The 26,669-nt window shown below is 29.3% G+C and overlaps 1 protein-coding gene across 20 annotated transcripts in view; it reads right to left on the reverse strand.

Annotated features, from left to right (window-relative positions):
* The window catches only part of LOC116435176 (uncharacterized), a 384,264-nt gene that overhangs the window by 278,272 nt on the left and 79,323 nt on the right, over window positions 1–26,669 (reverse strand). For 15 of the 20 annotated variants that reach the window (XR_004236703.2, XM_031994464.2, XM_031994459.2 and 12 more), the window contains one exon: window positions 21,465–21,534. The exons of 3 other annotated variants lie outside the window; for them this stretch is intronic. The gene's annotated coding sequence lies outside the window, so the exon portion shown is untranslated. Of the gene's footprint in view, window positions 1–4,781; window positions 4,898–21,464; window positions 21,535–26,669 lie in introns of those variants that run through there. 2 more of the 20 variants (XM_031994466.2, XM_031994465.2) reach the window with 2 other exon arrangements.

Raw genomic sequence — 26,669 nt, forward strand, 5'->3', positions numbered from 1 at the left:
GATTCTATAATACAAAAAACTAAAGAAAAGATAAATTAATCCTGTAAGAAAAAGTAGACTTGATTAGCTAGCATCTCAACAGTTTTGTTTAAATAAGTTTTCTCAAATAATAATATGGATATTAGTAAGTAGACTGTGAATTTTTTTGTATCGTGGGAAATTTTACAGTACTAAATTGCACAAAATGCAGACATACGAATACGTACGTAAATATTCAAAATATAGTGGTTTTATAGTATCTATTAGGAAATATCTTTTTCGACTGTTGTTCTATTTTTCTAATTCTGTTCTTAAACATTTGAAAACGCATAAAGAGCCACAGTCTTGTAATGAGCTAATATCTTCTTTAGTCAGGTTAAACTGTTAATTCATAGAAGTGAAATTTATTTATCAAAATTCTTATTTTTAAATGTCTGTTTTTGTTTTAAATTTACTTTGTATATTAACACTAAATCTTCCGGTATAAGAGTAAAGCTTTATCAATATTTTCACATTCGCCTATTAGAAGTTTTGAAGAATTATATATGATTAAACATATATTTAAGAGTAAAACATAAATGTTAGGAATAGGTTCAATTACTATTTTTTAAGAAATCGATGTCAGGATAAATATATAAGAGAAAGATGCACTTTCATAATGCTATGATCCTTATATAATAGAACTTCGCTGCACGATTTAAAGTCCCCTTAGATCTGTCTACCTCAAACATTTTCAAAAAATCTTTTGTTATAATTTTAAGTGTTTCAGAGTAGGATAAATGTTCGTGTTGAATTATAACTTTGTTCTTCGAGAAAATAATACTTTAGTAGAATATAACTTTCAATCAGTACATTGTACTTTATGAAAATTTCATAGAAAAGGTAGTACTTATGATATTACATTTACTCCATAACTAACTCTAAATTTCCGCAAGTTTGTTCGGTCCCTGTTTTTATCATGCACGTAACGTTACACTAATTATTATAAAGATTATAAAGTTGGTAGTGATTATGGTATGAGGTGTAAAATGTGTGCAGTTACGAGCGTTAATTCTGTACCACTGAATGTAACACAGATATGCATATTTTTATTGTGAGTTGCGTGATAAAAATATTGTTCATGCGAATAAAATTCTCTTTCTCCTAGGTAGTACGGAAATAGTTTGGTTTGTTCCCTTTGTCTCTTCCAACAAAACGTTCTGTGTTCTTTCTCGCAGGAAAACAGTAAGCATTATTTTCTGCAGAGGACAATGAAACGTACAGCACGTCGCTCGTCAACAGGAAAAGTAACGTCTTCGATTAAAGCCGTTACATTTCCTGAGCACTTTGGACGGTGGCCAGTTTCACTTTCCACCGGAAGTCGTTTGACGTTTCTCGGATGGAACGCAAGGAAAAGATACATCATTTCTCTGATTCTTATCCGTCCCATTCCTTCTTTCCCGGCTTAAAACACAAAGTCGGTCAAACATTTAGCCGGTTGTAAATGGCTGACTTTCGCTTTCTTCGAAGCATGTAAGCGCGGAGTAAGTACATATTGTCACGAAAGCTCGGGTTGCAACCCGTTTCGCCGTATGGTTCCATCAAAGAACGTACAGCGCCTTGGAATTCTGTCACCAAGGAGATGGCACGTACTTCCACTCGTCTGCAATACAACTGCGGAAGCCTCGTTTCACCATCACACTTGGAAATTCAGATCCACTACTTATTCAATTCACGTAACAGACGGCTACCTTTAATATTTGGGAAGATTTTAATATAAAAAGATTGATCACAAGCGGAATCGGGGGAAGTGTAATTTGAAATGCAGATCACTGGCGATGATTCATGTGTAACAATTGATTCGATTAGAAATTATTTCTTCCAATTGTCAATTTTTACTAATCTACAATTGAAATTGAAGTGATTATAGTCAGTCCTCATTAGTGATTACAAGTAGTAATTTACAATCGAATCAAAAGCTGCATTTTGATCACTTGTTTTAATATGTAATCAAATCCTGCATTGCACATTTCTGATTGCTGGCAGCATCTGTCGCGTCTAATGAGGAACATCATTGAAAAGCAATTCATGGCAGCATGTAGTTTGACTTACTATATATCACAGATTTCAATCAGTTTTACTTGTCATAATATTTTGAAAACAAATCTGTGAAAACTTTTATTTCCTGAATTAAAAAAAGAAAAACAAATATGAATATAACTAACTGTTTACTTCATTTCATTGTATAATACTTAAAGTTTTCTCTATTTCATGAATTACTTAAGAAGATATACTTAATTAAGAGGGTCAAAAGTTATATATTTCTGGGAATATTTTTCCTTTAGTGGTTACGTATTACAATATCTTTCTTGTAAAATAAGAGAGAAAGAAAAGTAAGAGTATAATAAGATTATACATATAAAAGAGTAGAGTATAAATAACTTCGCAAACTCTTTCATTGGAAACATTTTCCAATGGTCTTTTTTCTACCTGAAAGTGGACTATCTAAAATAAAATATTCAATCATTTCTAAATAGTATACTCGCATCTAGTTACCTGCGAATCAAGTATAGATTCAAAACGTATATTTGCATCAAAATAGCAACGGTTCAAAGTTAAAATAATGATTTTCTTACCTTATGTTTTGGCTTTCAAACTAAACTTGCAAAATCAAAATAATCAGTTGATTTTTAGAACACTTTAAAGTACCTTGTGTAATTTGTATTTATTTATAAGAGGATGTGTTTTTAAAGCTCCTAACGTCGCCAATTTTTATTACATTGATTTGAAATTGTGTACAAAATTTGTTCAACTTATGTTTAAAGACAATATTGATAATAACAAATCGATAGTTTTGAGAATTTTAGGTAATTGTAAGCATAATGACTTAGATTTTTTCTTTATTTCTATGCTTTAGAATGCTAATAAAATATTTTTAACAGTATATTTTACAAATGTTTTTTTTAATAAGTTATTCAGAAATTTACCTCTACAATGTACAACTTTGGTACAACTTTTATACTTTTAAATGTTTTCTGTAACTTGAAGAAACTACGGTCGTTACGAAATAAAAATGTTCTTAGTTTACAGCAGATGTAATGTGTTAATAAAAGCAGTGTAAGTATTCTATTTACTAAAAAATGAAAAATTTGGTTATTTTGTGCTTCAAACTATATTTCAAGAACACTCCGTTAGCAAATAATGATTACCGAACTGGGGGTTATAATTATTATCCTTTTCCAGACACGTGAAATTGACAGCCAGTAATTCAACCTTCAAGAAGGATATGTAAACGTAGTTATATAACAGTGGGTTTGACGTCTATTGAATACGAATTAATCATATCAGATTGTGTACATACTTTCACGATCTACCGAGCAACATTATCTGGATCAGTATACTTACTGAACAATAAATTTTAAGACAATTACGCGAAATCAAAAAAAAGAAACAACTGCAAAATCGGTAGATCGGTTGTGTTTACAATTTTCAGAAATTCTAAGAAATTAAAGAATAATAATAACTTGATTATTTAAATATTATCTTGACACATTCGTAGAAAACACGTTTCGAGTAGTATAAGACAAAACGAGAATGGTGATTTAAAATACATGTACATACCTACGTGAAGATTTTATGTTTCCACTTCTACGCCAAAACATCGTTTTTTTAATTATTTGAATATCGTTTCGCTTGAACAGTTTGCCTTGTTTTTGATAAATTCACTACATTTTGCGTATTTCTTCTGTTATTCGTGGTTAAAATTATTCACTTATTATTTGAATGATTACGAGAGAACTACTGTTTCATTTATGTTTAGAATGAATTGTTGTTTGTTTAAGCGATATTTATTGACTGACCAAAACCACGAATTTCAATCGTTAAATATAATAAATTGTATCGCAATAAAAATATTGATTTCTTGAGAAACCAACTTTTGTTCATACTATTCTTGTCGTGTTAAATTTGCATGTACGTTTCTCTTAAGACTTTTAAAATAAGAAATCTGGTACTGTGATCGTTACGCGTTTTTCGGGTCTTTTTCGACCCAATCATTGTTTTATTTATCTAACACCATTATAATTGTTGTGTCTTTTTTGACTTAATCATGTTCTCATTTTTTTTTAAGATGCTCATGAGTTTGAGAAAACATAGGGAGAACGTGACCAGTGTAAGTGTCCCCACTTTTTCAATAACATTTCAAACGTGAAGATAAACTTATAATCCCAACAATATACGATGGAAAACCAGACGATGAGTAAATAATATAAGAAAATTTCGAATAATTTTTCATTAAAACTGGAAATGATAAGCACAATAGAATAAGATACAAAATTAAGCATCAAATGAATAATATAAAAAATGTTGTATAATTATGGATTAAAATCACCAACGTCGTGTTGAACACAGTTTTGTTCAACAGTAAAATACTAAATATTATCCTGTGCTTACGATGAAAGCTGTCCAACATTTTACAATTGCAGTAAGATAAAATCAGTACATATAAAAAAATAACTTGAATTTGATGTTCAACAGAGCCATATAATTACTAGCATGATTAACTCGATAAAATGAAAAGTACAGAATTTGGATAAAATTCCATTGAAGTGTTTTAGCATTAAAATTTGGAAACATTAAAAAATTGGAGTTGATCACTTGAAGCTATAAATTACTCGTGTATTACCATATCGTTATGAACAAAGGTTTGTATACTGTAAGTGTAATGTATAAATAAATACACAAGATATACATATCTATGATTAATTGCACTCAATTAATGGATACAGATTAAATATTTGTTAAATATTAAATGGACTACGTACTCCTTTTCGTCTTTGAGCACGCAGAATAGTCCGAAATATTTCGCCTACACAAAACCACAAAACACATACACAATATAGGTGTTTCGGAGGAGTTCAATTTATGCTGACGCTCAGACGTAAGAACATTTACTGGCATCTGCGTCTCGGAATCCCCTTCTACGCGCACTTTTTTCGTTCGGCCGCGAAGAAAGTGCTATTTCTGCTGTGGGGAAGACCACTTCCCTGAGAGATATGCAAGGGAACGGTAATGGGAACACGAGGAAATCGGATGGGCGTTACATGAACTCGTACGCTTGCAGAATCAAACTACCGACCTTCGAATTTCAAATAAGTAGTTAGATAAAGGAGGAAACTGTTACACTTTAAATTTGCCTCAAGAGGGTACGTTTGCAAGAATTTTTCGCGGATTTAATGTTTTTAAGAAGAAATTTTAAGACACTTATAGAAGTAAATTATTTTTGGAACATAACAAAAAATTTGTTCACAATTTATCATTATCCCTTACAATGAATTGAATCGTTTGTAATGAATGAAACGAATCTTTCGCGAACAATATTTAAACATTAGTACTGAATGAAAAAGATGAATAAACTTCTATAAAAATGTTATGAATTTTTATTTTTAATCAAAAATCTTTTGTTGGTTGATGACATGGGAACAGATCATACCATATTTTATTCAAGTCGTTTCATAATTGCTTAAAAAGTGATTCGTGCAGTTTTGAAAATTGTAATTCTGAGAAAAGAGCGTTTAAAGTTTTTGCTACAAGTTAAAAGGGAAAAATTTGTTTCGCTCCAACATAGGATCATCAATTCCCTGGACGATATAATTTAACTTCCGTCGACGTTGTAACTTCCGTTAATTACTTTTTCTTGTTCTTCGTTCATTTTCGCTGTGGTTGTACTAGGTATTTACTATTCGCTACGCATTTAGTCGAACTTTACTTGTAAGGTTACTTGCTATAATGTTTGTCTCTTTCAGAGAAGTTTTTTAAAACAACTTATACAAGTTGAATTATTTTTTGCAGATATTTCCCTCTGCAGCATTTCAATACATTTTCACGCAGAGGATCTTTATATTTATAGTTAATTATAATTAAAAGTTTTAAAGAAAATGCAATATGACCATGCACGTTGTAGTTGCGTAAAGTATTGTTTGGTCTTGATTTTTGCTAAGCATACTTTAGCAGTTACTTTCTAACATTACTCGTGTTAAGAACTTCTATCCCTTAAACAATAATGGTGATTGATATATGATACATTTACATTCTTTATTGAATCATTGTTTCTTCTGATTGCTTAGTCGTAATTCATGCATAATTTATCATTCTTCTTAAAATTTTGCTTAGTTCCTTATTGTTTTTGTTTCTGAATGTGTCAAATGCATCCTTTTTAATTCAAAACTTAGATTTATTAACATTTACGAATCACTACTAATGTTTGTACTCTATTTATTTGGCTTAAAATTAATGATTGTCCAAAAAATTATTTAAAAATTTGTCATTTCCAAGGAACCGTGTAAATATTTGGCAACCAAGCGATACCGGAAAAGTCAATTGCTGATAATTGTAACTTCATCAGTTTTAGTATCATTTAAATTGAATTATGCAATAATTAATGTTTAAAATCAAATAAAATTATTAAATAGCGGTAATTTTTTATGCATTAATGGGAATTAACGATTATGTATGAGACATTCGACTGTCAATCGAGATTAACAATTAAGTTTCTTACTGATCAGGTATACCGCCACAATTAACAATCGTCAATTTAAATAATAATTACGATAAAAATAATTCTTATGTGTAAAATTTATTAGAAGTACCTGCGTATTGTACCTGTGCTTATTACATTTTGATTAAAAATAAACAACTCATGATTAATAATTAATATTTTTATTCGCTATTTAGTAATTTGCGATTAATGTTAATAACTAAAAAGTGAAGATTAATGTTTTTAATCAATTAAATCAATCATGATTTTTAGCGACTAATTTAATTTAATCATAAGCTTTTATTAATCAACTTATTTAAAAATTTAAGCTATAACACTCTAACATTAGATTTCTAATTAATATATATGTAGTAAGATTAGATAGTGACTTGAATAAGACTCACCAATTGAAATGCCAATGGATATCTGACAGTCAGGAACACTTAATTATGCTGCACGTACATAAAACAATCTTTATGATTAGTTGCACAAATACATTTTTATCTTCGTTGCTTATATTGTATACTTAGGCGAAACTTTATAATTATATTAATTATGCTAAATTAATAAGTTGCTTATTAACGGCGATTAAAATGTTTTTACAAGTATTGTAATGTTATAGTGTTATACTATGCGAAAAATGTGTTATAATGTCAAGCTATTGCATATGTTTATATAATTTTACTATTATTGTACGAAACTACGTATTGCATGCAGAAATGCGACACATTGCACTAAAAAAGGCTTTATATTTAGATGTTCTCATTAGGCGGCAACTTGTAGAACGTAACGACAATAATATAATTATTATTTATATTTCACATAAAAGTAAATTATTAGAATTTGTAACACTATGGTAATGTTAGAACACATTATTATATATTCTATAAAATTGTATTATCGATACAATGTGCTAGTCGAGGATATTAGATTAGATTTCTTAATCTCTGCACGAATGTAAAACAAGCAATATAGGGTTCTATTAAAAAAAATGACAGTTACTTTGAAATTTATAAAAAGAGAGGTCAAAAGAAATATTTTCCACCGTTATAAAATTAGCCTCCACAACTAATGTAATTATATTCCTGAAGTTTTTTCGAAGTCTGAAAACAACGAAGATATGAGGGTATTTCTGTTTAGATGAGACAGCCTGTATTATTCTCAATTTTTTCAATTGAAAAACATTTTTAATTGATATACATAGATACATTAAAACATTAAATTCAAACGTAACATTTTTGTTCAATGTAACTATGGATTTACACTTAGGAGTTGCTATATATAAAATACCTTGCTGTTAACCCAATCAAGCACAAGGGTTTCAATTCGAGAGTGATGGCTGACTGCGCGTACAAGGCGTAATTGGTTTACGATACGTCCATTGCTATTGATAATCGATTATATATTGGAATCATCTGGAATTAAGGGTAGATTGTGTTTTATCCAACAGCGCCGCAAAGGCTTCTTTTCTCTTCCATCACTACACAAATGCGAATGCTACTGTTTATTAAATATTTAATGCGTAACAATTTTATTTCATAGTACATGATACCATTCGTTTAAAATCTAATTTTCTGGAATTTTGACGGGTATCTTTGTTGAATTTGACACAATAGAACAAAACTGTTCTTAAATTCAAATTTTAACATTTTAAAATGTATAAAATTAAATGGAATGAAAATGGAATGAAAAAATTCTATATGAAGATAACAAAAATTTATTCCTAACGAATGATTAGTATTTATCTTGTGTTTGAATTAAAGAAATAGTTTAGAAGGAATCTTTTGTTTTGGTCAATTTATTGAAATAAAGTGACAAATAGTTATTTGCGTAAAACAATATAAGAAATGATTGGCAATATTGGTACAATAGAAACCGATATTATTAGCAGTAACAAGTACAAAATACGAAATGAAATAATAAAAATACTTAATTTGATCGATTTAATTGTTACATAATCATATTGTAGGTAATGATGCGAATGAAATATTCTACGAAATATCCTAGAAAGATACGGCATATAAATAAAATTAATATTTATTAAGATCAATAATTTGAAATATTCCAAAGGTAATCGAAGAAATGCATGGCGATGAAAGAATCTACTAAAAAGTGTGAATAAGTCGAATGTGCTTATCTAAATGTATAATAATAGAGAACGTGATTTGATTTTCATTGATTATATGTTCTTTCCGTAAATCATGGAATCACGTGTCCGCGAATGATTAGCGAGCACGATAATTATGTATACAAAGCTGTTCATATTTATATTTCTTGTTGAATAAATATCGTTTACATCAAATTATCCCTTCATCTCCTAAAACACTAATTTTAAAGACTTTATTCTAAAATGAAGCTTACTTTGTACGAAATTTCAAGAAACATGATGTATTTTTCTTAATTTAAAATTGACTTTTTCTATGAAAAATTTACAAAATAAGACGTTCCTTATAATTTTTAATATCACAAAGTAAATTCATTAAATATTCGCACTATATTACTATAATATGTCAAATGTTTCACATTAACTATAAAAACTAATAAGTATGAAAACTCCTTTTATAAATTCAAAGCGAATAATCATATAATTAAATTATAGATTGATTCTATTATTTGTCGACAATGATTGCATGTACACGTTACTTTCTTAGCTACGCACCAACATTAAACGAGTTACCGAATTTTAGATGTAACTACAGTGAAGAGTAGTACAAGGTTAGCATTTAGATATTAAATTTTATGCAAAATGTTTGAATGCGTGTAGTACGTACATATTTTAGGAAGTGATTCTTAAAATTAGAGTGATTCTTAAACTACTGTTTCTCAATTTTTTTACTCTCATGGTACACTTTCCAAAGAAGAGAAATGTCGCGATACATCTACGTAGTCATAGAAGACAAAATTTCTAAATTAAATGTCAGACCAAAAAATATTATTTACAATTTTTATATTTATACTTATAAATTATCTGTGTTATGCAAATAAATCTTACAATTAAAATAAAACATAAAAATAATTAAATAAATAATTACAAAAAGGAAATATGTATGTCTTCAACGAAGAATTAAGTTATTCAGATATCTGAAACGAAATCCGACGTCGATGTTCGTTATATTTCACTCCGTCGCATTCTGTTCCGCCTGCTTCCTTCGCCGCGCGGCTCGGCCAATAACATCAACTGTTGTTCTATAGCTATTGACGCGAGCATCCTAGTGGGAGAATCCTCTTGCCCCTGTGACTTTTTAGCCTTTAGGATTGGCTCAGAACGTGCGAGCTGCACTGTACATGCATACAGTGAGTCACAATTATATTCATACTTCCTGAGCAGCCGAATTTAAACGATTGATATTTGTTTACAATGCAAGTTTCAAAATTCTTATCAAGAGGAATATATGTTGGAATTACGAAGCTTCCAAACTTATATAAACTTTATCGCAAAACAACGTCTCAATATAAGAGAAATGTAATTTCACGTAAATCGGAATAAAAGTGGCTTCAAAGGAGGCCCAACCAAATATTAGTTATTCATACATTAATTGTACCTTTAGTATAACTTGTATAGGTACGAATACTTTTGTGAGGCAACTTTTAATCCTGACTAAAATATAATATATATCTTAATAACTTTCAATTTTGTTAATTCTCCTTCAACTTTGTGGAAATATATGAATATTATTGTTCGTAGTCACGTATTTTGGCGTTGTTACTTCTTCAAAAAATTCCATACATAAAAGACGCATAACTTTTACACGTTCTTTTGTATGACCGAAGCTATTTTTTATAGCTAATTTCTTATTTTTCAGATGAGTGAATCATTTTGTGATATTGCGTATAATACAATATTTCTAGACTATAAGATAAGAAATGCATCAGTTTTGATATTTTCTTCTTATATTTAGTACCAATCCTAAACCTTTTCCTATGCGCTTGGCGTGCGTTCAGGACACTTCATAGTCCCTCAGTACCGGACAAGTTGTAAAAAATTTCTTTTGTAATTAAAATTCTTAGATTTTTTTCATTTTTCGTAGAAAAATGTCAGTAATTAGAGAGAAAAAAGGAATATCGACAGAGAACAACTTCAAAGCGGTTTTGAAAAGGCTGCTTACAAAGAAAATGACTATAAAATATGCCATTCGCATCAGTTCGAAATTTTAAGTCTGAAATCTTTTATAAAAGACATTCAAGAAAAGGAGAAGGTGATTAATAATAAAAGGAATTAAAATACAATAAATAACAGTCTAAAAAGTATTAAAGAAATATGAAAATATCAAGGAAAGGAGACCAAGAGAAGAAATAACTGAAAAACATACATCATTAAGGAGAAAACTGGAATTTAATATAGAAGTTAACGAATATCATTTGCAAAGAGATATTCAAGGAAAATTGGCTACAGTTCAAAGGTTGGACTTAAACTTTGAAATCTATTATTTAGGTGTAGGTGTTTTTCTGAACGACAATTTTTAGTGTGCTGTAAATTACGACGTTTTTATTTGTGCCAATTATATTATTAATCTCATTCATCTAGTTTATTCTGTTTTAAATTACATATGAATACTTTGAGACAATGGGAAGTTAATATATTTACAAATTCATTTATATTAACCTATACTGCATAAAGGTTTTTTGTTTTTCTTCTGTAAAATTTAATTAAAAATAAGATTCTAGATCATCTAATGATATACAAGTTTTAATATTCATAATCAATTTTTACAGAAATCATTATTCAATCTTTGTATTTAAAAATCTTTAATATTATTTCTTTTAGATATTTTACAAATAAGTATAGAAATAGTAATTTTTTTATAAAAATCTACGACATAATTATCGTTTACGTACATAATTTAAGTATATAATTAAGTATTATAATAATAGAATTCATGTTTAGTTCTTATAATATGGTTTTTTTTTATTAAATACATTATAATAGTTCGAACATTTGGACTTGAATACAACGCATAATAGAATGCATTTATTACGTGTTTGTAAAAATATTCTATATTTTGTCCACTTAAAATTTCCGGTTACTTGAATTCTATTTGTAACTAACTATACAAATAAATACAATTTTCAATTACTTAAAAATTTCCATTTCATGTTAAATGGGTACTGTATTTTAGTTGTTGCTATTATTAAAAATGTTCTCGCTAAAAAAATTTTTCTTCAAGTGTCTCACAAAAGAAATAACTTTTATCGATGAACACTATGATCAATAGAAGTAGAAGAAGGAGAATTGTTTACTTCAACAATTCTCATGAATTATGATAACTATCACTTCACCGTAATCAATGTAACAAGGAAATAACATTTAACCATCTATTACAGAAGTACAGAATAAACGAATAGAGTCTAAGTTTTAGAGAAGTTGAGAACCACTAAATCTTTGAAGCTGATGTCCCCAAATTGGAGAACCTTGAAGTACTATTCACGGCCAGTGTTGCTAGTTCTTTACTAGCCTATGTTTTTATCCCTGTTTGCCAACCAGGAAATAAACAAGGAAGAGAAGATTACATGAGAAGAATCAAAAACGTTTGAAGTAATGGAAGGTATGGTAATCTGTTTATTCAAAGCTGCATTGTAACGCACAATTTCTTTTGTAACTTGATATTATACAGTAGTGTAATTAAAAATCGTATTATAATTAAAAAACATATGAAACGAAAATGTGTTTACCACATATTTCATATATTTTATTTCATTTAGATTAAAATTTTCGTTGCGTTATCATCGTTACTTTTTCGTAAAATGTATTGATGTTTTTAGAATTGTTAATTGTGTACGAGTTTGCACACTGTATAAATACACAGTTTAATAAATGACCCCTGTCTCTGACTGACAAGCGTTTCGATTTCAACCTGTACAGTGTTGTGCTTAACAGTCCGTATCCAAACTAATTTTCTCATAAGTCATTTTGAAATATTAATTCTGATATCTTATACTACAAGAAAATGTAAAAGTATCGATTGATCATGGCGGCAGAGTGAAATGATTTTGATGTAATTTCTGTTACTCTTATCAATTGTAAATTACATTTGGAGACAAACGACAAAAATTCTTAGGTAACTCGTACAAAATGAACCTTTTCTTCGAAACTTACTTATAACTAAATCACATCTATTCTTTATGTAAGTGCATGTCAAGAATCCTTAGAAAGCACGTAACTATATCTTTTCTTCTGGCATACCCTTTCGGTATCTTTTCAAAACATATTGTTACAATGAATGAGAATAAACATGCATTGTTGGAAAGCTGAAATATATTATAAATTGTATAAACAGTACGATTGCCTGTAATGAATTAAATTCTATAATGACAATTTTTTATTTTCTGCTGAATGTTATCAGTTGAATATTGTTGTTAAATACCGCAAGTGTTAAAGTGATAATAAATGATTCTACGGTATTTACAATACCTAGCGTTTATAGATTAACATTAACGTTTCGATAGAATACTTTTTATCGTAGCAACTGGCGAACAATGAATCTGGTGTAGTTACTATATTGTTTTCTATTATTATTCATTTTCTTTGTAAACGAAAATGTCGGTTCTACGAAGACTAACATTATTGTGCAAAACAAACTTTGAACAGGGCAAATGGTGTACACGGTTTGAAAGGTATAAATCTGTTCGTGACAGCGCTAGAAGAGAAGATTCGTTGTTAGATGTCACGGTAGTGAGTGATGCGTATCGCAGTTATTCAGACGTCAAGACAAATTCTTCCATTCTGTCAGTGTTAACGTAATACGCCCGTGGGGAAAGTATTGAAATGTAGGTAAAAATTACGTTGAAGAATAAATGTCTATTACTCATTATAAATTTGTCTTTTCATCTGTGAAAAATTGAATGCAGATGTTAGGTTGTAATTATGTAAATAATTTGTAACATATTAACAATAGATCATATAGTGTTGTAGCGGTACGTGGCTCGCAGCGTTGGTAGGAAATAGCATTGACCACTTACAGATGTTTAGGTATAGGCAATTAAGCCTATCCTAAAGTCTGTAAGTTGACGAAAATATTTTACACTTTTTATACGTGCGTAGCTGAATAGGTTACCCTACCATAAACGCTGCCAGCCATGTCCCGTTAAGGCTTCTTCGGCCGCACGGTCAGCGCGGCTCGGGAAAAAGATTACGAATTAGAAATCCACAATTTTTCCCCTGCCAAAAATCGAGGCGACGTTGGAGAAGGGAATTAGCTCCACTCTCGAAGTTTCCAAGGGGTAACGCCTTTCCGAAGACGCAAATAAATAAAGCGGAAAGGCGCGAGGAAGCAGATTACCCGTTCTGCCTCCGAACACACGTCTACATAAATAAATAACTTGCAAACATATTTGTCGCGAGTATTCAATGACACCTTACATCCCGACAAGTGTGAACTATGCAGATATAGTACATACGATAATAAAGTAATACTGTCTGAATGAAATTTGATTTTATTATAACAAATACTTTATAAACGAATTTAGCAAAAAACAAAGGAAAGTGTTAAATAAACAGCTAGAACAAGCTCCTAGTTATTGTGGGAACTACTTAAATGGGAAGGATAATTTTCAATTCGCCATCGTAAAAGAACCATGCACTCTTGACTATAGTAAATATGAAATTCAAATGGACTCGATTGACAGTCCATTACTAAAAACACAATTACGCTTTCGCCACTCAAATACCGTGAAGTATTTCATTTATGTGTTGTTGGGTACAAGCAGAAACGAACTCAATACGATTTTCGGACACACTTGTGGATGCAAGGTAAGTGAACGAGTTGTAGGATATTGCTCACATGTAGCAACTATCCTATGGTACTTTGGATAAGCCAGAAAAAAATTATTTATCAGTTTGTCTACATTACATTTGAACGATTATTTTACACATGCTTCATTGTCCGGTGAAAGCGAGAGTAACGAATAACAGATTACAACTTAACTAGCTGTAAGATTACAACACTTATGATATTTGCGATGGTTTACTACAACATTTCACTTTTTTAGAATGAAGAGTTGTTAGTTTCCACGATTGTTTAGAACGTAAGCACCGTATGGAGAAGGAATTCCGTATTCCTATGTTTGAATAATATTTTAATAGTTTTTAGCAACTTAATAAACAACTATTGGAAAAAATACATTGCATATAACACATAATATGGGCTCCTAAGTAAGTAACATACGAACAAACAATTAGAAATAAGAATCGAAGCAATAAAGTTGTAATCAAATGAATTATAACCATTATCACACAAGTACTTATCTTCAAACGCATTTTTTATAACCTTTCTGACGTCTTCGCAGATAATGGTATATAACTTTTTCGTTCTGTAAGGTGTGAAGAATTATGCTAGAACAAAATTTTTTGCTACACAAGTCGCTCCAAAATCGCCTACTTTTAAGGCCCTCATTAAAAACAAAATTAAAACTCAAATTCAAATATCGAATATTAAATTGCTAAGAATAAAACTAAAGTAAATAGGAGTAAAATATTTTCATCCGTACAAGAAGATTAATTAACTTTAATTATTATCAGGTTTGCAACTAATATTATAGTGGATGGTTTACTATTAGATATATTTGAAAATGTGGATCTTCAGTAAAAAGAGAATTAGGAAAACAATATATATTTAATAAGATAAGGAAAACAATACGGACAACACGTAAAAATACAACACACGACTCTCGCACCAAAAATGTTCTTCTCCGCTGTCGCTCACCAAAATGTCCCCATGCACGCATTTCCACTCGCTTTTATCACACACCCCCATTCGCTCTGTCTTTCTCACCCTTGCACCCTTCTCACTCGCATCTTTCGTCCATGGTCAAAATTCACGCAGTCACGTACACACTTTTCTCACGGTTCAGTCGCTCAGTTCCAGACACTCTTCCTCGCATTCTTTCAGCCACTCAAAATTGTTTAAACGCAGTCACACTATTTTCCAAACATCCCGGCGCCGGTCCGTCGCAATACGACCTGGTCGCCCTTACGCACGCACAACAAACCATTCATCCTACAATAAATATTCTAGATACTAGAATATACTATATACATACAGTAGATAACTTTTGTAGAGGAGTAACTATTCTGTAATTGAAAAAAATTTGCTTGCATTCAGTTCTTTTTTTAAGCACACATACTGCAAGTTAACTGTATACAGTTTATGTAACATGTTTCAAACACGTGAGATTATTTAAGGCATGCATATTCCTCACGCGTATACAAACCAAAAAGTCCTTCACCAGTTTATAAATTGAGATTTCGTTCCTGAAATACTATGTTGTCCATTTTTAATAACACTCAATCCTTTTTTAATAATCTTTCAATGTGTCTTTAACAGACTAAATATACCCTATTAATTATATAATGTGTAGTAATTTAGTTAACATTAATGTAATAGTATTAAATTTTTTGTTAACAATTTTTAACATCTTGTATTACATTGTTAATTTAGAGATTGCAACACAAGCAAATATACTTTGTTTACTAAGATAGATTTTGCTTAAATTTTGTTTAATTTTCCTTTGTTTAAGTGACAGAAGTACGTAGAAAGGGTAGACAAATATAACATTTCGACTAGTAGTTTTTCCTCAATTAAATATTTTCACAATCACAAACCAACTATCCGTACGAATATTTGGCTTAAAATATAATTTATCCCCAAGGACTTACGTGATTCACCTGTTGTTAATTCTGAATCAGAGAAAGATGTAGCACGTAAATGTCTCTTCTCTATATGTACAGATAAACTTTCTGATAATGACGGTTAGTGACCACATGCTGAGATATCAACCCACAGTTGAAGCTTTGCATGCGTGGGTCCAGTTACGTAGAAAAATAAAGAAACAGTAAAACCGGATACATGACGAAACAAATATTATGATACTTCTTCAGCCTTACCCTAACATACATTTTTTAAAATAGAATGACATCTCATTATTATCATTTTTTTCTCTTCTATGAAACATAAATTATTGTTTGATTGTCTAATTATTTTCGCTACGTGTGGTGCTAAACTTTGAAACACTTAGGATGTTTTATGAAATTTTTTGTAATTTCGAATTCTTTTTATGGATTATTAACAACTTTACGCTCTAATAGAAGAATAGAATGTTGTAAATAAATAACATAGTTTTTAAATAACAACATATTAACATATCGTTTTCTTTTTATCTATTTAAAAGTTTGATGTATTATATACCTATCTTCTTATGACGAATGTTTTGCATACTATAAAAATCTTTGTCCGCGAAGGGTTAATATTTATTTTACCCATTAGTGATGAGAAACTTGCGAATTGAAGACAATAAACTGAAACATTTATTAGAGTTTTCTGTAACATTAATTAATAGAATGCACTATTTTTCAATATATTTATTTGAATGTATATATAAATGAAAATAAGTATAATTTAACTAATAAATAAACATATAAAACAAATGAAATTCAAGAAATTTTACTAGATAAAAAGTACGTCAAAATAGTTCGATTTTATTTACGTCAAATGATATACATTGGTTATCATAAATATGTCACATTGGTAATAAATGTATTAATTAATAGTAGTTTTGTTATTAATTTCGTTTATCTGAAGCATAATATAATAAATTAACCATTTCTTATAGACTGTGTCTAAACAAATATATTTTTGGGTAATGAGAGTATTTAAATGTAACAGAGCCTGCATCTGTTAAACTAATAATAGTTTCATTAGCATATAAGGAACAAGGAAAACTTAAAACAATTTTTAGAGAATATATAACTCGCACTAGATAGTCAAGCTTGCAATAAAAATGATAATAGTTAAAGTTAAAATCCTACCGGATTATATGACGTTCAATTTCATTTTCTTCAATATGATTTACATAAGTACTCCTTCTTACAGTAATAGAATTCCGTCAGTGATCGAATGATTCCATCGGCGTCTTCAGAATTATATTTTCTTATTACTTTTCATATTGTTATACCAGTATTACGTATTACTAATTGATATCGAAATGTCATGAAGAAATACCGAAGTTTCGGTCACTTCATGTTTTGATTCTTAAAGGTCGTAAGCAATTTATTTATTATAAAGTAGTTTCTTTTCTTTTATATAAGACAAAGATATCTAAATGTCTCCCCGGACCTCAATGTAATTGAGAACTGTTGGGGATTATTATCAAAAGCTATCTACGCAGAAGGTAGATAATTTGAAAATTTAATGATTTAAAAATCTGTATTAAAGAGGAATGGAAAAATTTATCACAATCTTCAATTAAAGTATTGTATAAATCCTACTAAAAAGTATGATAGAAGTAATTGTGAACCACGAAGGTTCCACATATTGTTAAACACAGGTACAGTTATATCATTCTCATATTTGTTAATTTTAAATTTATATAATACGGAATATTTATCAGACGTGCTATCATTTTGTCTGTATTTATTTGGTTATTTCTATTTTTACTAAGAAAAATCGGTTGAAGAAAAGTCAATAAAAGTTATGTGTATATACTAGTAGACGGTAGTCTTTATGTATCATTTGCACTTTCCGTAGGCCATAATTATAACGCCAGAAATTAAGGATAGCACACGTGTGGTATCTCTTTCTCTGGAAGTGTAGAAATAAAATATATATAGAAACAATTCATTATATGATTTGTTGTATTTTTTCACGGAAAAAGTATAAGTAGATCTATTACTTAGATAATCTTCTCTTTAGGTATGCTATAATTAAACAATATGGTATATACCTGTATTGATTGACATCTCTCTGACATTGAGCTGTTCAATTATCGGCCCCACGCGTACTATATAGTGTATAGGAAACACTGTTATTCGCGGACATGAAATTTGGCCTCTGTAGTCAATAGTCTCACTGCGAATAATTCAATGAATCTATTACTGCGATTGAAAATTTCGACAGATTTATATTCCCATAAAGCAGAATATAAAAATAAATATACCAATTATTAAAAATGCACATTAAACACAAATAAATACATATATGTAGCATTGCATTTTGCCAAGAATCATTCTGAAGGTATACAATCACCCCGATTTCATACACATTTTTAACAGATATAACTGTTCAATACAATTTTCGTATATCATTTATAAATTATATATGTAATTGATCGACTATTTTGTACTTAATAACATATGTCGAATTAAATAAAATAATGAAATAGTACTTTTAAAAAAAATTTCTATTTAAATGTGTAATTGTCATTAATTCGTGTTAAATATACTTGTGCTGCCACAAGAAATAAAAGTCATTCAATATCATTGATATATCGTGTTGGTTTACGAATTGCGAATTTGAATCAGGTCTAAAATCAATAAAAATAGTAATGTCCGGACATTCAAGACTACAAGTTCTAAGCATTATTTAAGTTGAAGGGGTTTGATGTCTATATTTTTTTATGTGTACTTTAATTATCTCAAGAAATTGTCTTAAAGAATTGTCTTAAAGATACATTGCAAACAAGATTATAAAATTCAGTACACCATACAGTACAGGAAATATCACTTTAACGTATAATTCCATCGCCAGTTATGTAGGTTGAATTCGTACGAAAACAAGGAGTTTTGTATATATTTCAAATCTGAAGAACAATTCTTCATTCAAGTAGTCATTGATTATTCACTGAACAATTTAAAATGTATTCTTTGGGGTGAAAATAAAACTTTTATTAACTTTCAAGTGCAGAAATAAATGCTAGGTATATGGATATTTGGAATTCATGAGAGCTTCGCGTCATAGTAGATATTTTGATAAAAACAATCAGTTATAGAAGATTTAGTCATAGTAAGAGTCATAGTAAGTGTCCTAAAATAAATATAATACATCCTTTAATATTGTTAATATTTTAAGTATATTTTCACATGGATAACAATAATAGATATATCATATTAATATTATTTATTAATATTTCTAAAAGAATGATGTAATACACTACAAAAAATTCTGAATACTAAAGCATTAGATAAATGTAATATACTACATACAATATTTGCGGAATACTCTTCCGTGTTATACGATACGTGTTATTAGATACTTGTGTGCAAAGTAAATTGAGGCAAGAAATAGGAGTACAGCAAAGTAGAGTACTTCTTGAAAATATAGTTATAAGAAATTGCATGAAAAACGGCAGTTAAAGTTAATTATGAAACTTTCATCGTTGCAAGTTTTAAATTATTGTATGTTAGAACTCATACATAATCAGTGATTTCTGGTAATGGTTCCATAAATCCTATGTGTTTTACATTGCATATACCTATAATACTACCCACAAATATAAAGCCGTTTAATGGAATTTTTACAAGAACTTTTTGTTATTTTTATTCTTAGACCGTAAATTTGATTGTAGTTTTACTATGATTTTATTGTAACATTTATGAATAAATAAAGCATAATAAGGTGCACAATCTGACTGAAACTACAAAGAATTTTTATATTGGGTATTATTCCAACAGTAAAGCTAATAAAACTAGAAATGAATGTCTAGCTCCTGCTTTTTCAAATTAATTAATAAACATTGTATAAAAATCAATCTACTTATTATAATGTAATGTGCATTTTTAAGACTTGTGTGCGTAATAATGTAATTTTTACTCTCATTATTTCATTAGGATTTTTATCCTTTTTTATTATTTATATTCACACTAAGAAAATATAGGTTTCAAATGTTTTTACATTCAACATAAAAGTGCTAGATATAAATAAAAAATTGTAATTATATAAACGAAGTAATATAAATAAAGAACCATATATATTTGTATTTCTGCATATAAAAACTGGTGAAGCTTAGTACAATTGAAATTGAGAAAACTGGTTCACTTTTAAAATTAACGGCACAATTATAAATGCCCACTTAACTAACAAAGGAAATCGGATAAACCGGTTTCACCACAATTAGCTTCTATATTTTTTAAATGTTGAATTGCTATTGCTAAAATTTGTAATTATTTGAACTTAATTTTCTTAATGTCCGTTCAGTTTGTAAAAAATGTTAAACTATTAGTGACAATATACACAATTTCTGAATAGTCAGGCGTTACAGCTATATTTGACGGAAGAATATTAATTATGAAAATTATTATTTTTACGTTATTAATTTTGAATTGGTATATGATATAGACATTAATGCACACTAAATTGGTATATGATATAGACATTAATGCACATTAGTATGGTACAGATTGGTGTATAAAAAATGGATGAATTGTCCATGGTATGGCACACATTCAGTGCGGTATTGATTACTTATCTACTGTGCTGTACTGTCACTATTTCCCTAAGGGGGCGAAAAGTTATGTGCCTCGAACACAGCGGGGATCTCGCGACAATGTTGAAATTGTCATGCCTAAGGGTAACACGACCAATGACGCGATTCCAAGAACCGTGCCGTTGCGAATGGTGGCAGACTTATTGGTTGTGTATTTTTTTCGTCCGTTCCCCAATCCGTGTATCAAAGCTTCCTTACAAGAAGGATACTTCCAACGGATTTCCATGACGAAGAATTTATTGTCCACTGGTTTCCTCTCGCAAAACGTTGAACGCCTCTTAGTAACTAATTTTGAAGTGAAGGGGAAAATTATGATTTAACCCTTTGCCCTAAAATTTCTTTCTGAACTGCGAACTGGTTTGTTATTAATAATTAATTGAAAACAAGAGAAAATTCCTGTCTTATTCTATGTCAAAGTGTACTCTAAAGTATAATCATAGATAACAGAGGAATAATATGTAATTTGCATTCAAACAAATTGAATAATATTTATGTTTGTTAAATTCAATTTGAAATCTTCACCAGTAGTCTGACACGATGGTGTAGAGCGAGGGCTGAAGAAGGAACTTCCACTTGAAATTGTCATTTTTAAATGATTTGTAAAATGAAACATTATAAGGTTATTTATGATGCAAGGGTTTTATTACTTTGTGTACATGTTTGGTCACTTTTCACGATGACAGACTGCAATTCTTATGTAATTTACTATATTACTTACTAAATTATTTTGTATTATCCAGTGTATGTTCAGTTTCTATGGCTGCCACGATTTGTGTCGTTATATTCATCTGGAAAGAGAAAATAAAAAATAATCTTACTCTATGTAGAAACAGAATGAAGTAAGGGAAATCTTTTTAACGAAATAGCATTCATGTAAAACAGAAGTTTATTAAATTTATAATTTTTGTAAATGATAGAGTATGTTAACATTATGATCCAACAGCTTTGTCTAAATCTAACTCAACGCTGGCTAGCGGGGATTTAATTGCTTATGGGGGAGGTTAACCCCTTGACCCACAATATCGTGTCAGACTCGTGATGAAAATTTTAAATTGAATTTAAGAAATCTAAGTGTTATCTATTTTATTTACATATAAATTAAATATTACTTTTCTATTATCAATCGTTAACCTTTGGAGTGATTCACATGGATGCAGATCAAACATAAAAATTCTTTCTGTTACTAGTAAATTATTATTACTGATAAATTTGTTGTATCGGTCATAGTTAAGAAATAAATCATAAAGCAAGGAGTTAATCAAGGATGAAGTGAGCACAGTGAGTACACCTAAATTCACTGTATTCGTGATAGTAAGTTTATAAAATCAATTTTCACTCTCGTTCTAAAACAACCTTCAATAAATAAGTAGAACAGCTGTCATATTAGTATAATAAAATCGATAGATTTATTAATGTATCAATTATGCAGTACTAATGAGTAATAAATAGCAAAGAAAAACGTGGTAGGATTACAAAGTATTATTAAGTCGTCCTATAAGGTCGTGCGCTTTATTTTTATATCATATAAAATAATATTTTAATAAATATAAAATTTGTCTAACTTCACGGCCCATTACTCTCGAATACCTTCTACTGACTTAACTAAATCAGTTCAAACTCGTATCGCTCTGTAATTCAAAAACGTAACACGAGAAGCATTAACACACCGTGACACGAACTTACTATATTTCCCTTTAATTTTGTAAATAATATTGCTACATAATTGCTAGATAGAATACGATTTTAAAATTCAATCGTAATAATTTTATACATGTATTTATACTGTAGATCAGTAAAAATCTTAAACTGGACCTTCCGATGAAGAAGACACCTTGTTGGAGTAATCTTCTGAATTCTTTTGTTAATGATTTTATGCAAATACCTGTAATATAACAAAGCTATTAAAATTGCTTCAAAATTTCTGTTGTCGTAAATTATTTTAATTATATTTTAAGTTGCTGATCAATTTTATCAGTACAATTTTTCTTTCTAATATAATTATTGTTAAAAAGGACCACCTACTGTTTGTATAGAACGAAATTGTTTAGAATGGTGACTGACGATACATTACAAGGTGATTGAAATCGGTGAAGAAATGACTCATCTAGAGATTTATAATACCTAATTGTTTTACTACTTTGTAAGAAATCAAATAAAGAAATTTAAATATTTTTAATTCAAAATAATGTACGGAACTGGAACTTTCCTTTTACATATTTATTTATATTTGATATTGGTATAAATATTATACAATATTTATTGAAGTAAAATTACTTATATAATATAATAATTTTAGGAAATTTCTTTTGTTCTATGATCAACTTTCGTTCTCTACTGGATACAATTTTCGCGTAACAGCATTGACTAATCGAAGTAACAGTTTCTAAGAAAAGCATAGGACAGAAGGAGTAAATTAACCGTGAACGATCGTTATTTTCGTAGTACTACGCACCTCATTTATAAGGAATATTGGCTAAATCGCAGAGAAGACAGTGAAAGACATGCAGTATAATAAAACAGAAAACACATCGCAAATTACAACAAGTATGATAAATACAAGTGAGAATCACATTTTTCACATTTCCACATAGTGGAGCTTTCAACGTGTTGCAAACTACTTTAAAACGAGGAATGAGGTATTTGCGACAGTTAACTTAATCTATTATCTAAGGGTCATAAAGAAGACCTTCTTCATCATGAAAATACCAAGAAAAAGTAAGGATGTTGTAACTACATTCTCCGTTTATGGGAATTTCATCACCGGCTTTCCTCTGCTTCTCTGCTGACGCGCTATTAAAACTAGTATCGGCTTTCAACGTATACCAATTACCCTTAAAGGGCTTGGTTAGGTCTTCTTGTATACACACACACTTCTTTGCAACGTATCCCCTTCATGAAGTCATAAAATTTAAGGTAGGGCAGATCAAGGCGAATCTGATCAGTTCAAATTTAACAGCTAAAAACTAATAATTAAAACTTAGAATCAACATATTTTTTCATAAATTTCTCATTAATAGACATTCAGATTCAATGTCAACAAAAAATTATTTGAAAAGTTAAAAATCTTTGATTTATAAGCAAGAAAAGAGAAATTAGAAATATCCGGTTCGTTCCAAATGTCCATATAACATATATAAGGTGAGTTATCTAACGTTCCCACCTCAAATATCTTTGTTGTTTTTAAAGGTACGTCAAATGTTCTCAGGACAAAGTTGAATGGTTCAGTGGGGCACATATGGAACCAAAAAAATGTCTGGTTTTATGTAATTTTTTTAGAGATCTCAAGGTCACCTTGATTTTTTTAATGAAATGACCCACTTTTTTATCGTAGATCGTTAGAGTATTAAATTCTGAATGTAAAAGTATTGACCTTCATATGTTCTAAACGTGACAGTTAATGAAATATTACCAATAATTTGACCCGTGTAAAATGAATGTCTCCGAGTGTCTATTCGCGAAGAAATTGCAATGGCAATCTTTCTCTCTCTCAATCTCCCTCCCAAAAACAAGTTACGATTTTCCCACATGAAGTTTAAAGTTATTTATTTACTTTGTTTATTTACTAGAAACACGAAACATCATAATATGTATACTTTCTCCATCGTGATACAAGTTTTTCTATTATACATATTGATACAAAAGCATAAAGTTCAAAGAGTTAAAAACTCCCAAAACTATTTGTAACTTCGTCACGCGTCTGCTTAGCTATGAAAAACTTTCTGTAGTATATGATCGAATAAATGCTTAATAAAACAACAGTTTGCCGACGACAGATCTGATAAATACAGAGGGTAAAACAACGATTCATGGCTCAATGAGTTCAGTTTAAGAACAGCTAAATGTGTTCCGCGTGGGTGGGCTTTATCGTATTAAAGAATCAAACACTTTCAATTCACTAAAATTGGTTGTCCAACACGCAACTGTTAATGTATTGCTTCTTCTGAATAAATTATTGATAGCATGGCATTTTCGTCTATATTTAGGAATTCGTAGTGAATTACTCTAAATGCTGATGGATTAAGGGTTCAAAGACAAATATTATCAGCGACATCAGGTTTTCGTATCTAGAACTGAAAGTTGTAAATAAATAATGTAATTATTTTAACAGAGTAATACATAGTTTTCAATTTTTCTTATTAAGTATTCAGTGCGCAACTTAACTTTATATGGAACAAATTTTAAAGCTACTTTAAAAATATTCGTCCTCAAAGGATTAATCTGTCATCATGATTTGCTTATAATATAACTTTGATTTAGAAAACTGCTTTGTATTGTAGGTTAGTGATTGCGTTGAACAGTGATGATTATCGAAAATGTAATTAACATTCTTATCATACCTCATAATACAATACAGAAATTGATTGCTTTCAGTATGTTTGACAAATGGAGATCAAATTACGTAATAACAACTTCTGTATGTTCCGATTATTTTACAGAACATTAACTCATCCAGTTATCAACGCATTTATAGGTTCAATGTTCTTTTCCATTGTCTCTATTGTAATTTGTAAATTACTTAAAATGAAAAGATTTTGTAAATTACTTTGAGATTTGATAGGGATAGTATGTAAATATCCTCTTATTGGAATATTAATTAATGTACTAAAATTGTAGTATGAGAATCGTTTCCGACACTTTAGTGTGTCAATATCAGAGACATAAGCTAACAATTTTCATTTTCTCTTTTTACTTCTTATTTGTTATAACAAAGTAATTGGCAGCCTTAAAAGGTAATAGGGTGAAAATTTCACTAAATGACATCGTTTCTTTGATCACAGCTTAAAAGGATTAATTAAATCACACGGGCAAAAAGTATGAAGAAATGTTACGGTAGCAAGAATTTGAAAATCAAACCTTTGGTGAATTTGAAAAACGATTCTACTGCATTTCCGCAAAAGACGAAACTATGATTATTGAACGATGCTCAATTTATGACTTTATTGTTTCCAATTTTATTACTTTTCTTGATAATAAATCTGAAAAGTACAAAAATTCTATAAATTTAAATTAAATGAAAAGATAAATATTGTAACATGTATAATGTATACACTGGTTTATGCAAAGACATAATAATAATAGTTTCAAAAATTATGTAACACTATTTAAAAATTTTTTACGAATGTTTATAAAAATAAATACCATTTGGAACACCTTCTTATAATTTGTTATTCTTACAATACGTATAATTAATGTACTCTTCATAATTATTATCTTTTTTCAAAAAATATTTAACATGACAGATATGTACTTTCTTATGTGTATATGCCTTAGGAAATACCGACAACAGTTTATTAGTTGAATTTCATCTTCAAGCTTCAATAAGAAAATCGATACGGGCGAAGTAATATGACGAGCAAAAGATTTTAAAATATCACAGCGTTGGAAGTATCTAGAACAGACATATGAGATATACGTCAATTAATATAAACCATCTTTTGTTCTGAGTAATTGATCTTGGCACATCTCTTTTCTAATTTTGTAACAATAAGACGTTGATTCGTTCATGATAGTTCATTTTTATAAGGATAAGTTTTTCTAATCAGTTTTACAGCTCCATAAATACTTTATTTGTATTTGAGCAAAACCTTACTCTTAACAACATATTTTACATTACTTGACATAAGATCGTGATTCATGTTTAAGTACAAATATTACAATACGTGGTATTATAATATACTATAACAATTGATCAATGGAAACTTACTAATATGTGAAACTAATTTGAGAAATTTTTAATTAAAATCACCTTTGAAGTAAAATATTAAAAGCGAAAAATACTTATTCATTAAAGAACTAACGCGTAGTTTAAAAAAATATTTAAAACATAAATACTTTAATACTTCCTGTTAGAGGGTAAAAAACTACCTCGTCTAATGTATGAAATGGTGTGGAATTTTATTAACAGAATTGAATTTTCTTAATA

The sequence above is a fragment of the Nomia melanderi genome, chromosome 11 (assembly GCF_051020985.1).
Source record: "Nomia melanderi isolate GNS246 chromosome 11, iyNomMela1, whole genome shotgun sequence".
NCBI classification, from domain to species: Eukaryota; Metazoa; Arthropoda; class Insecta; order Hymenoptera; family Halictidae; genus Nomia; species Nomia melanderi.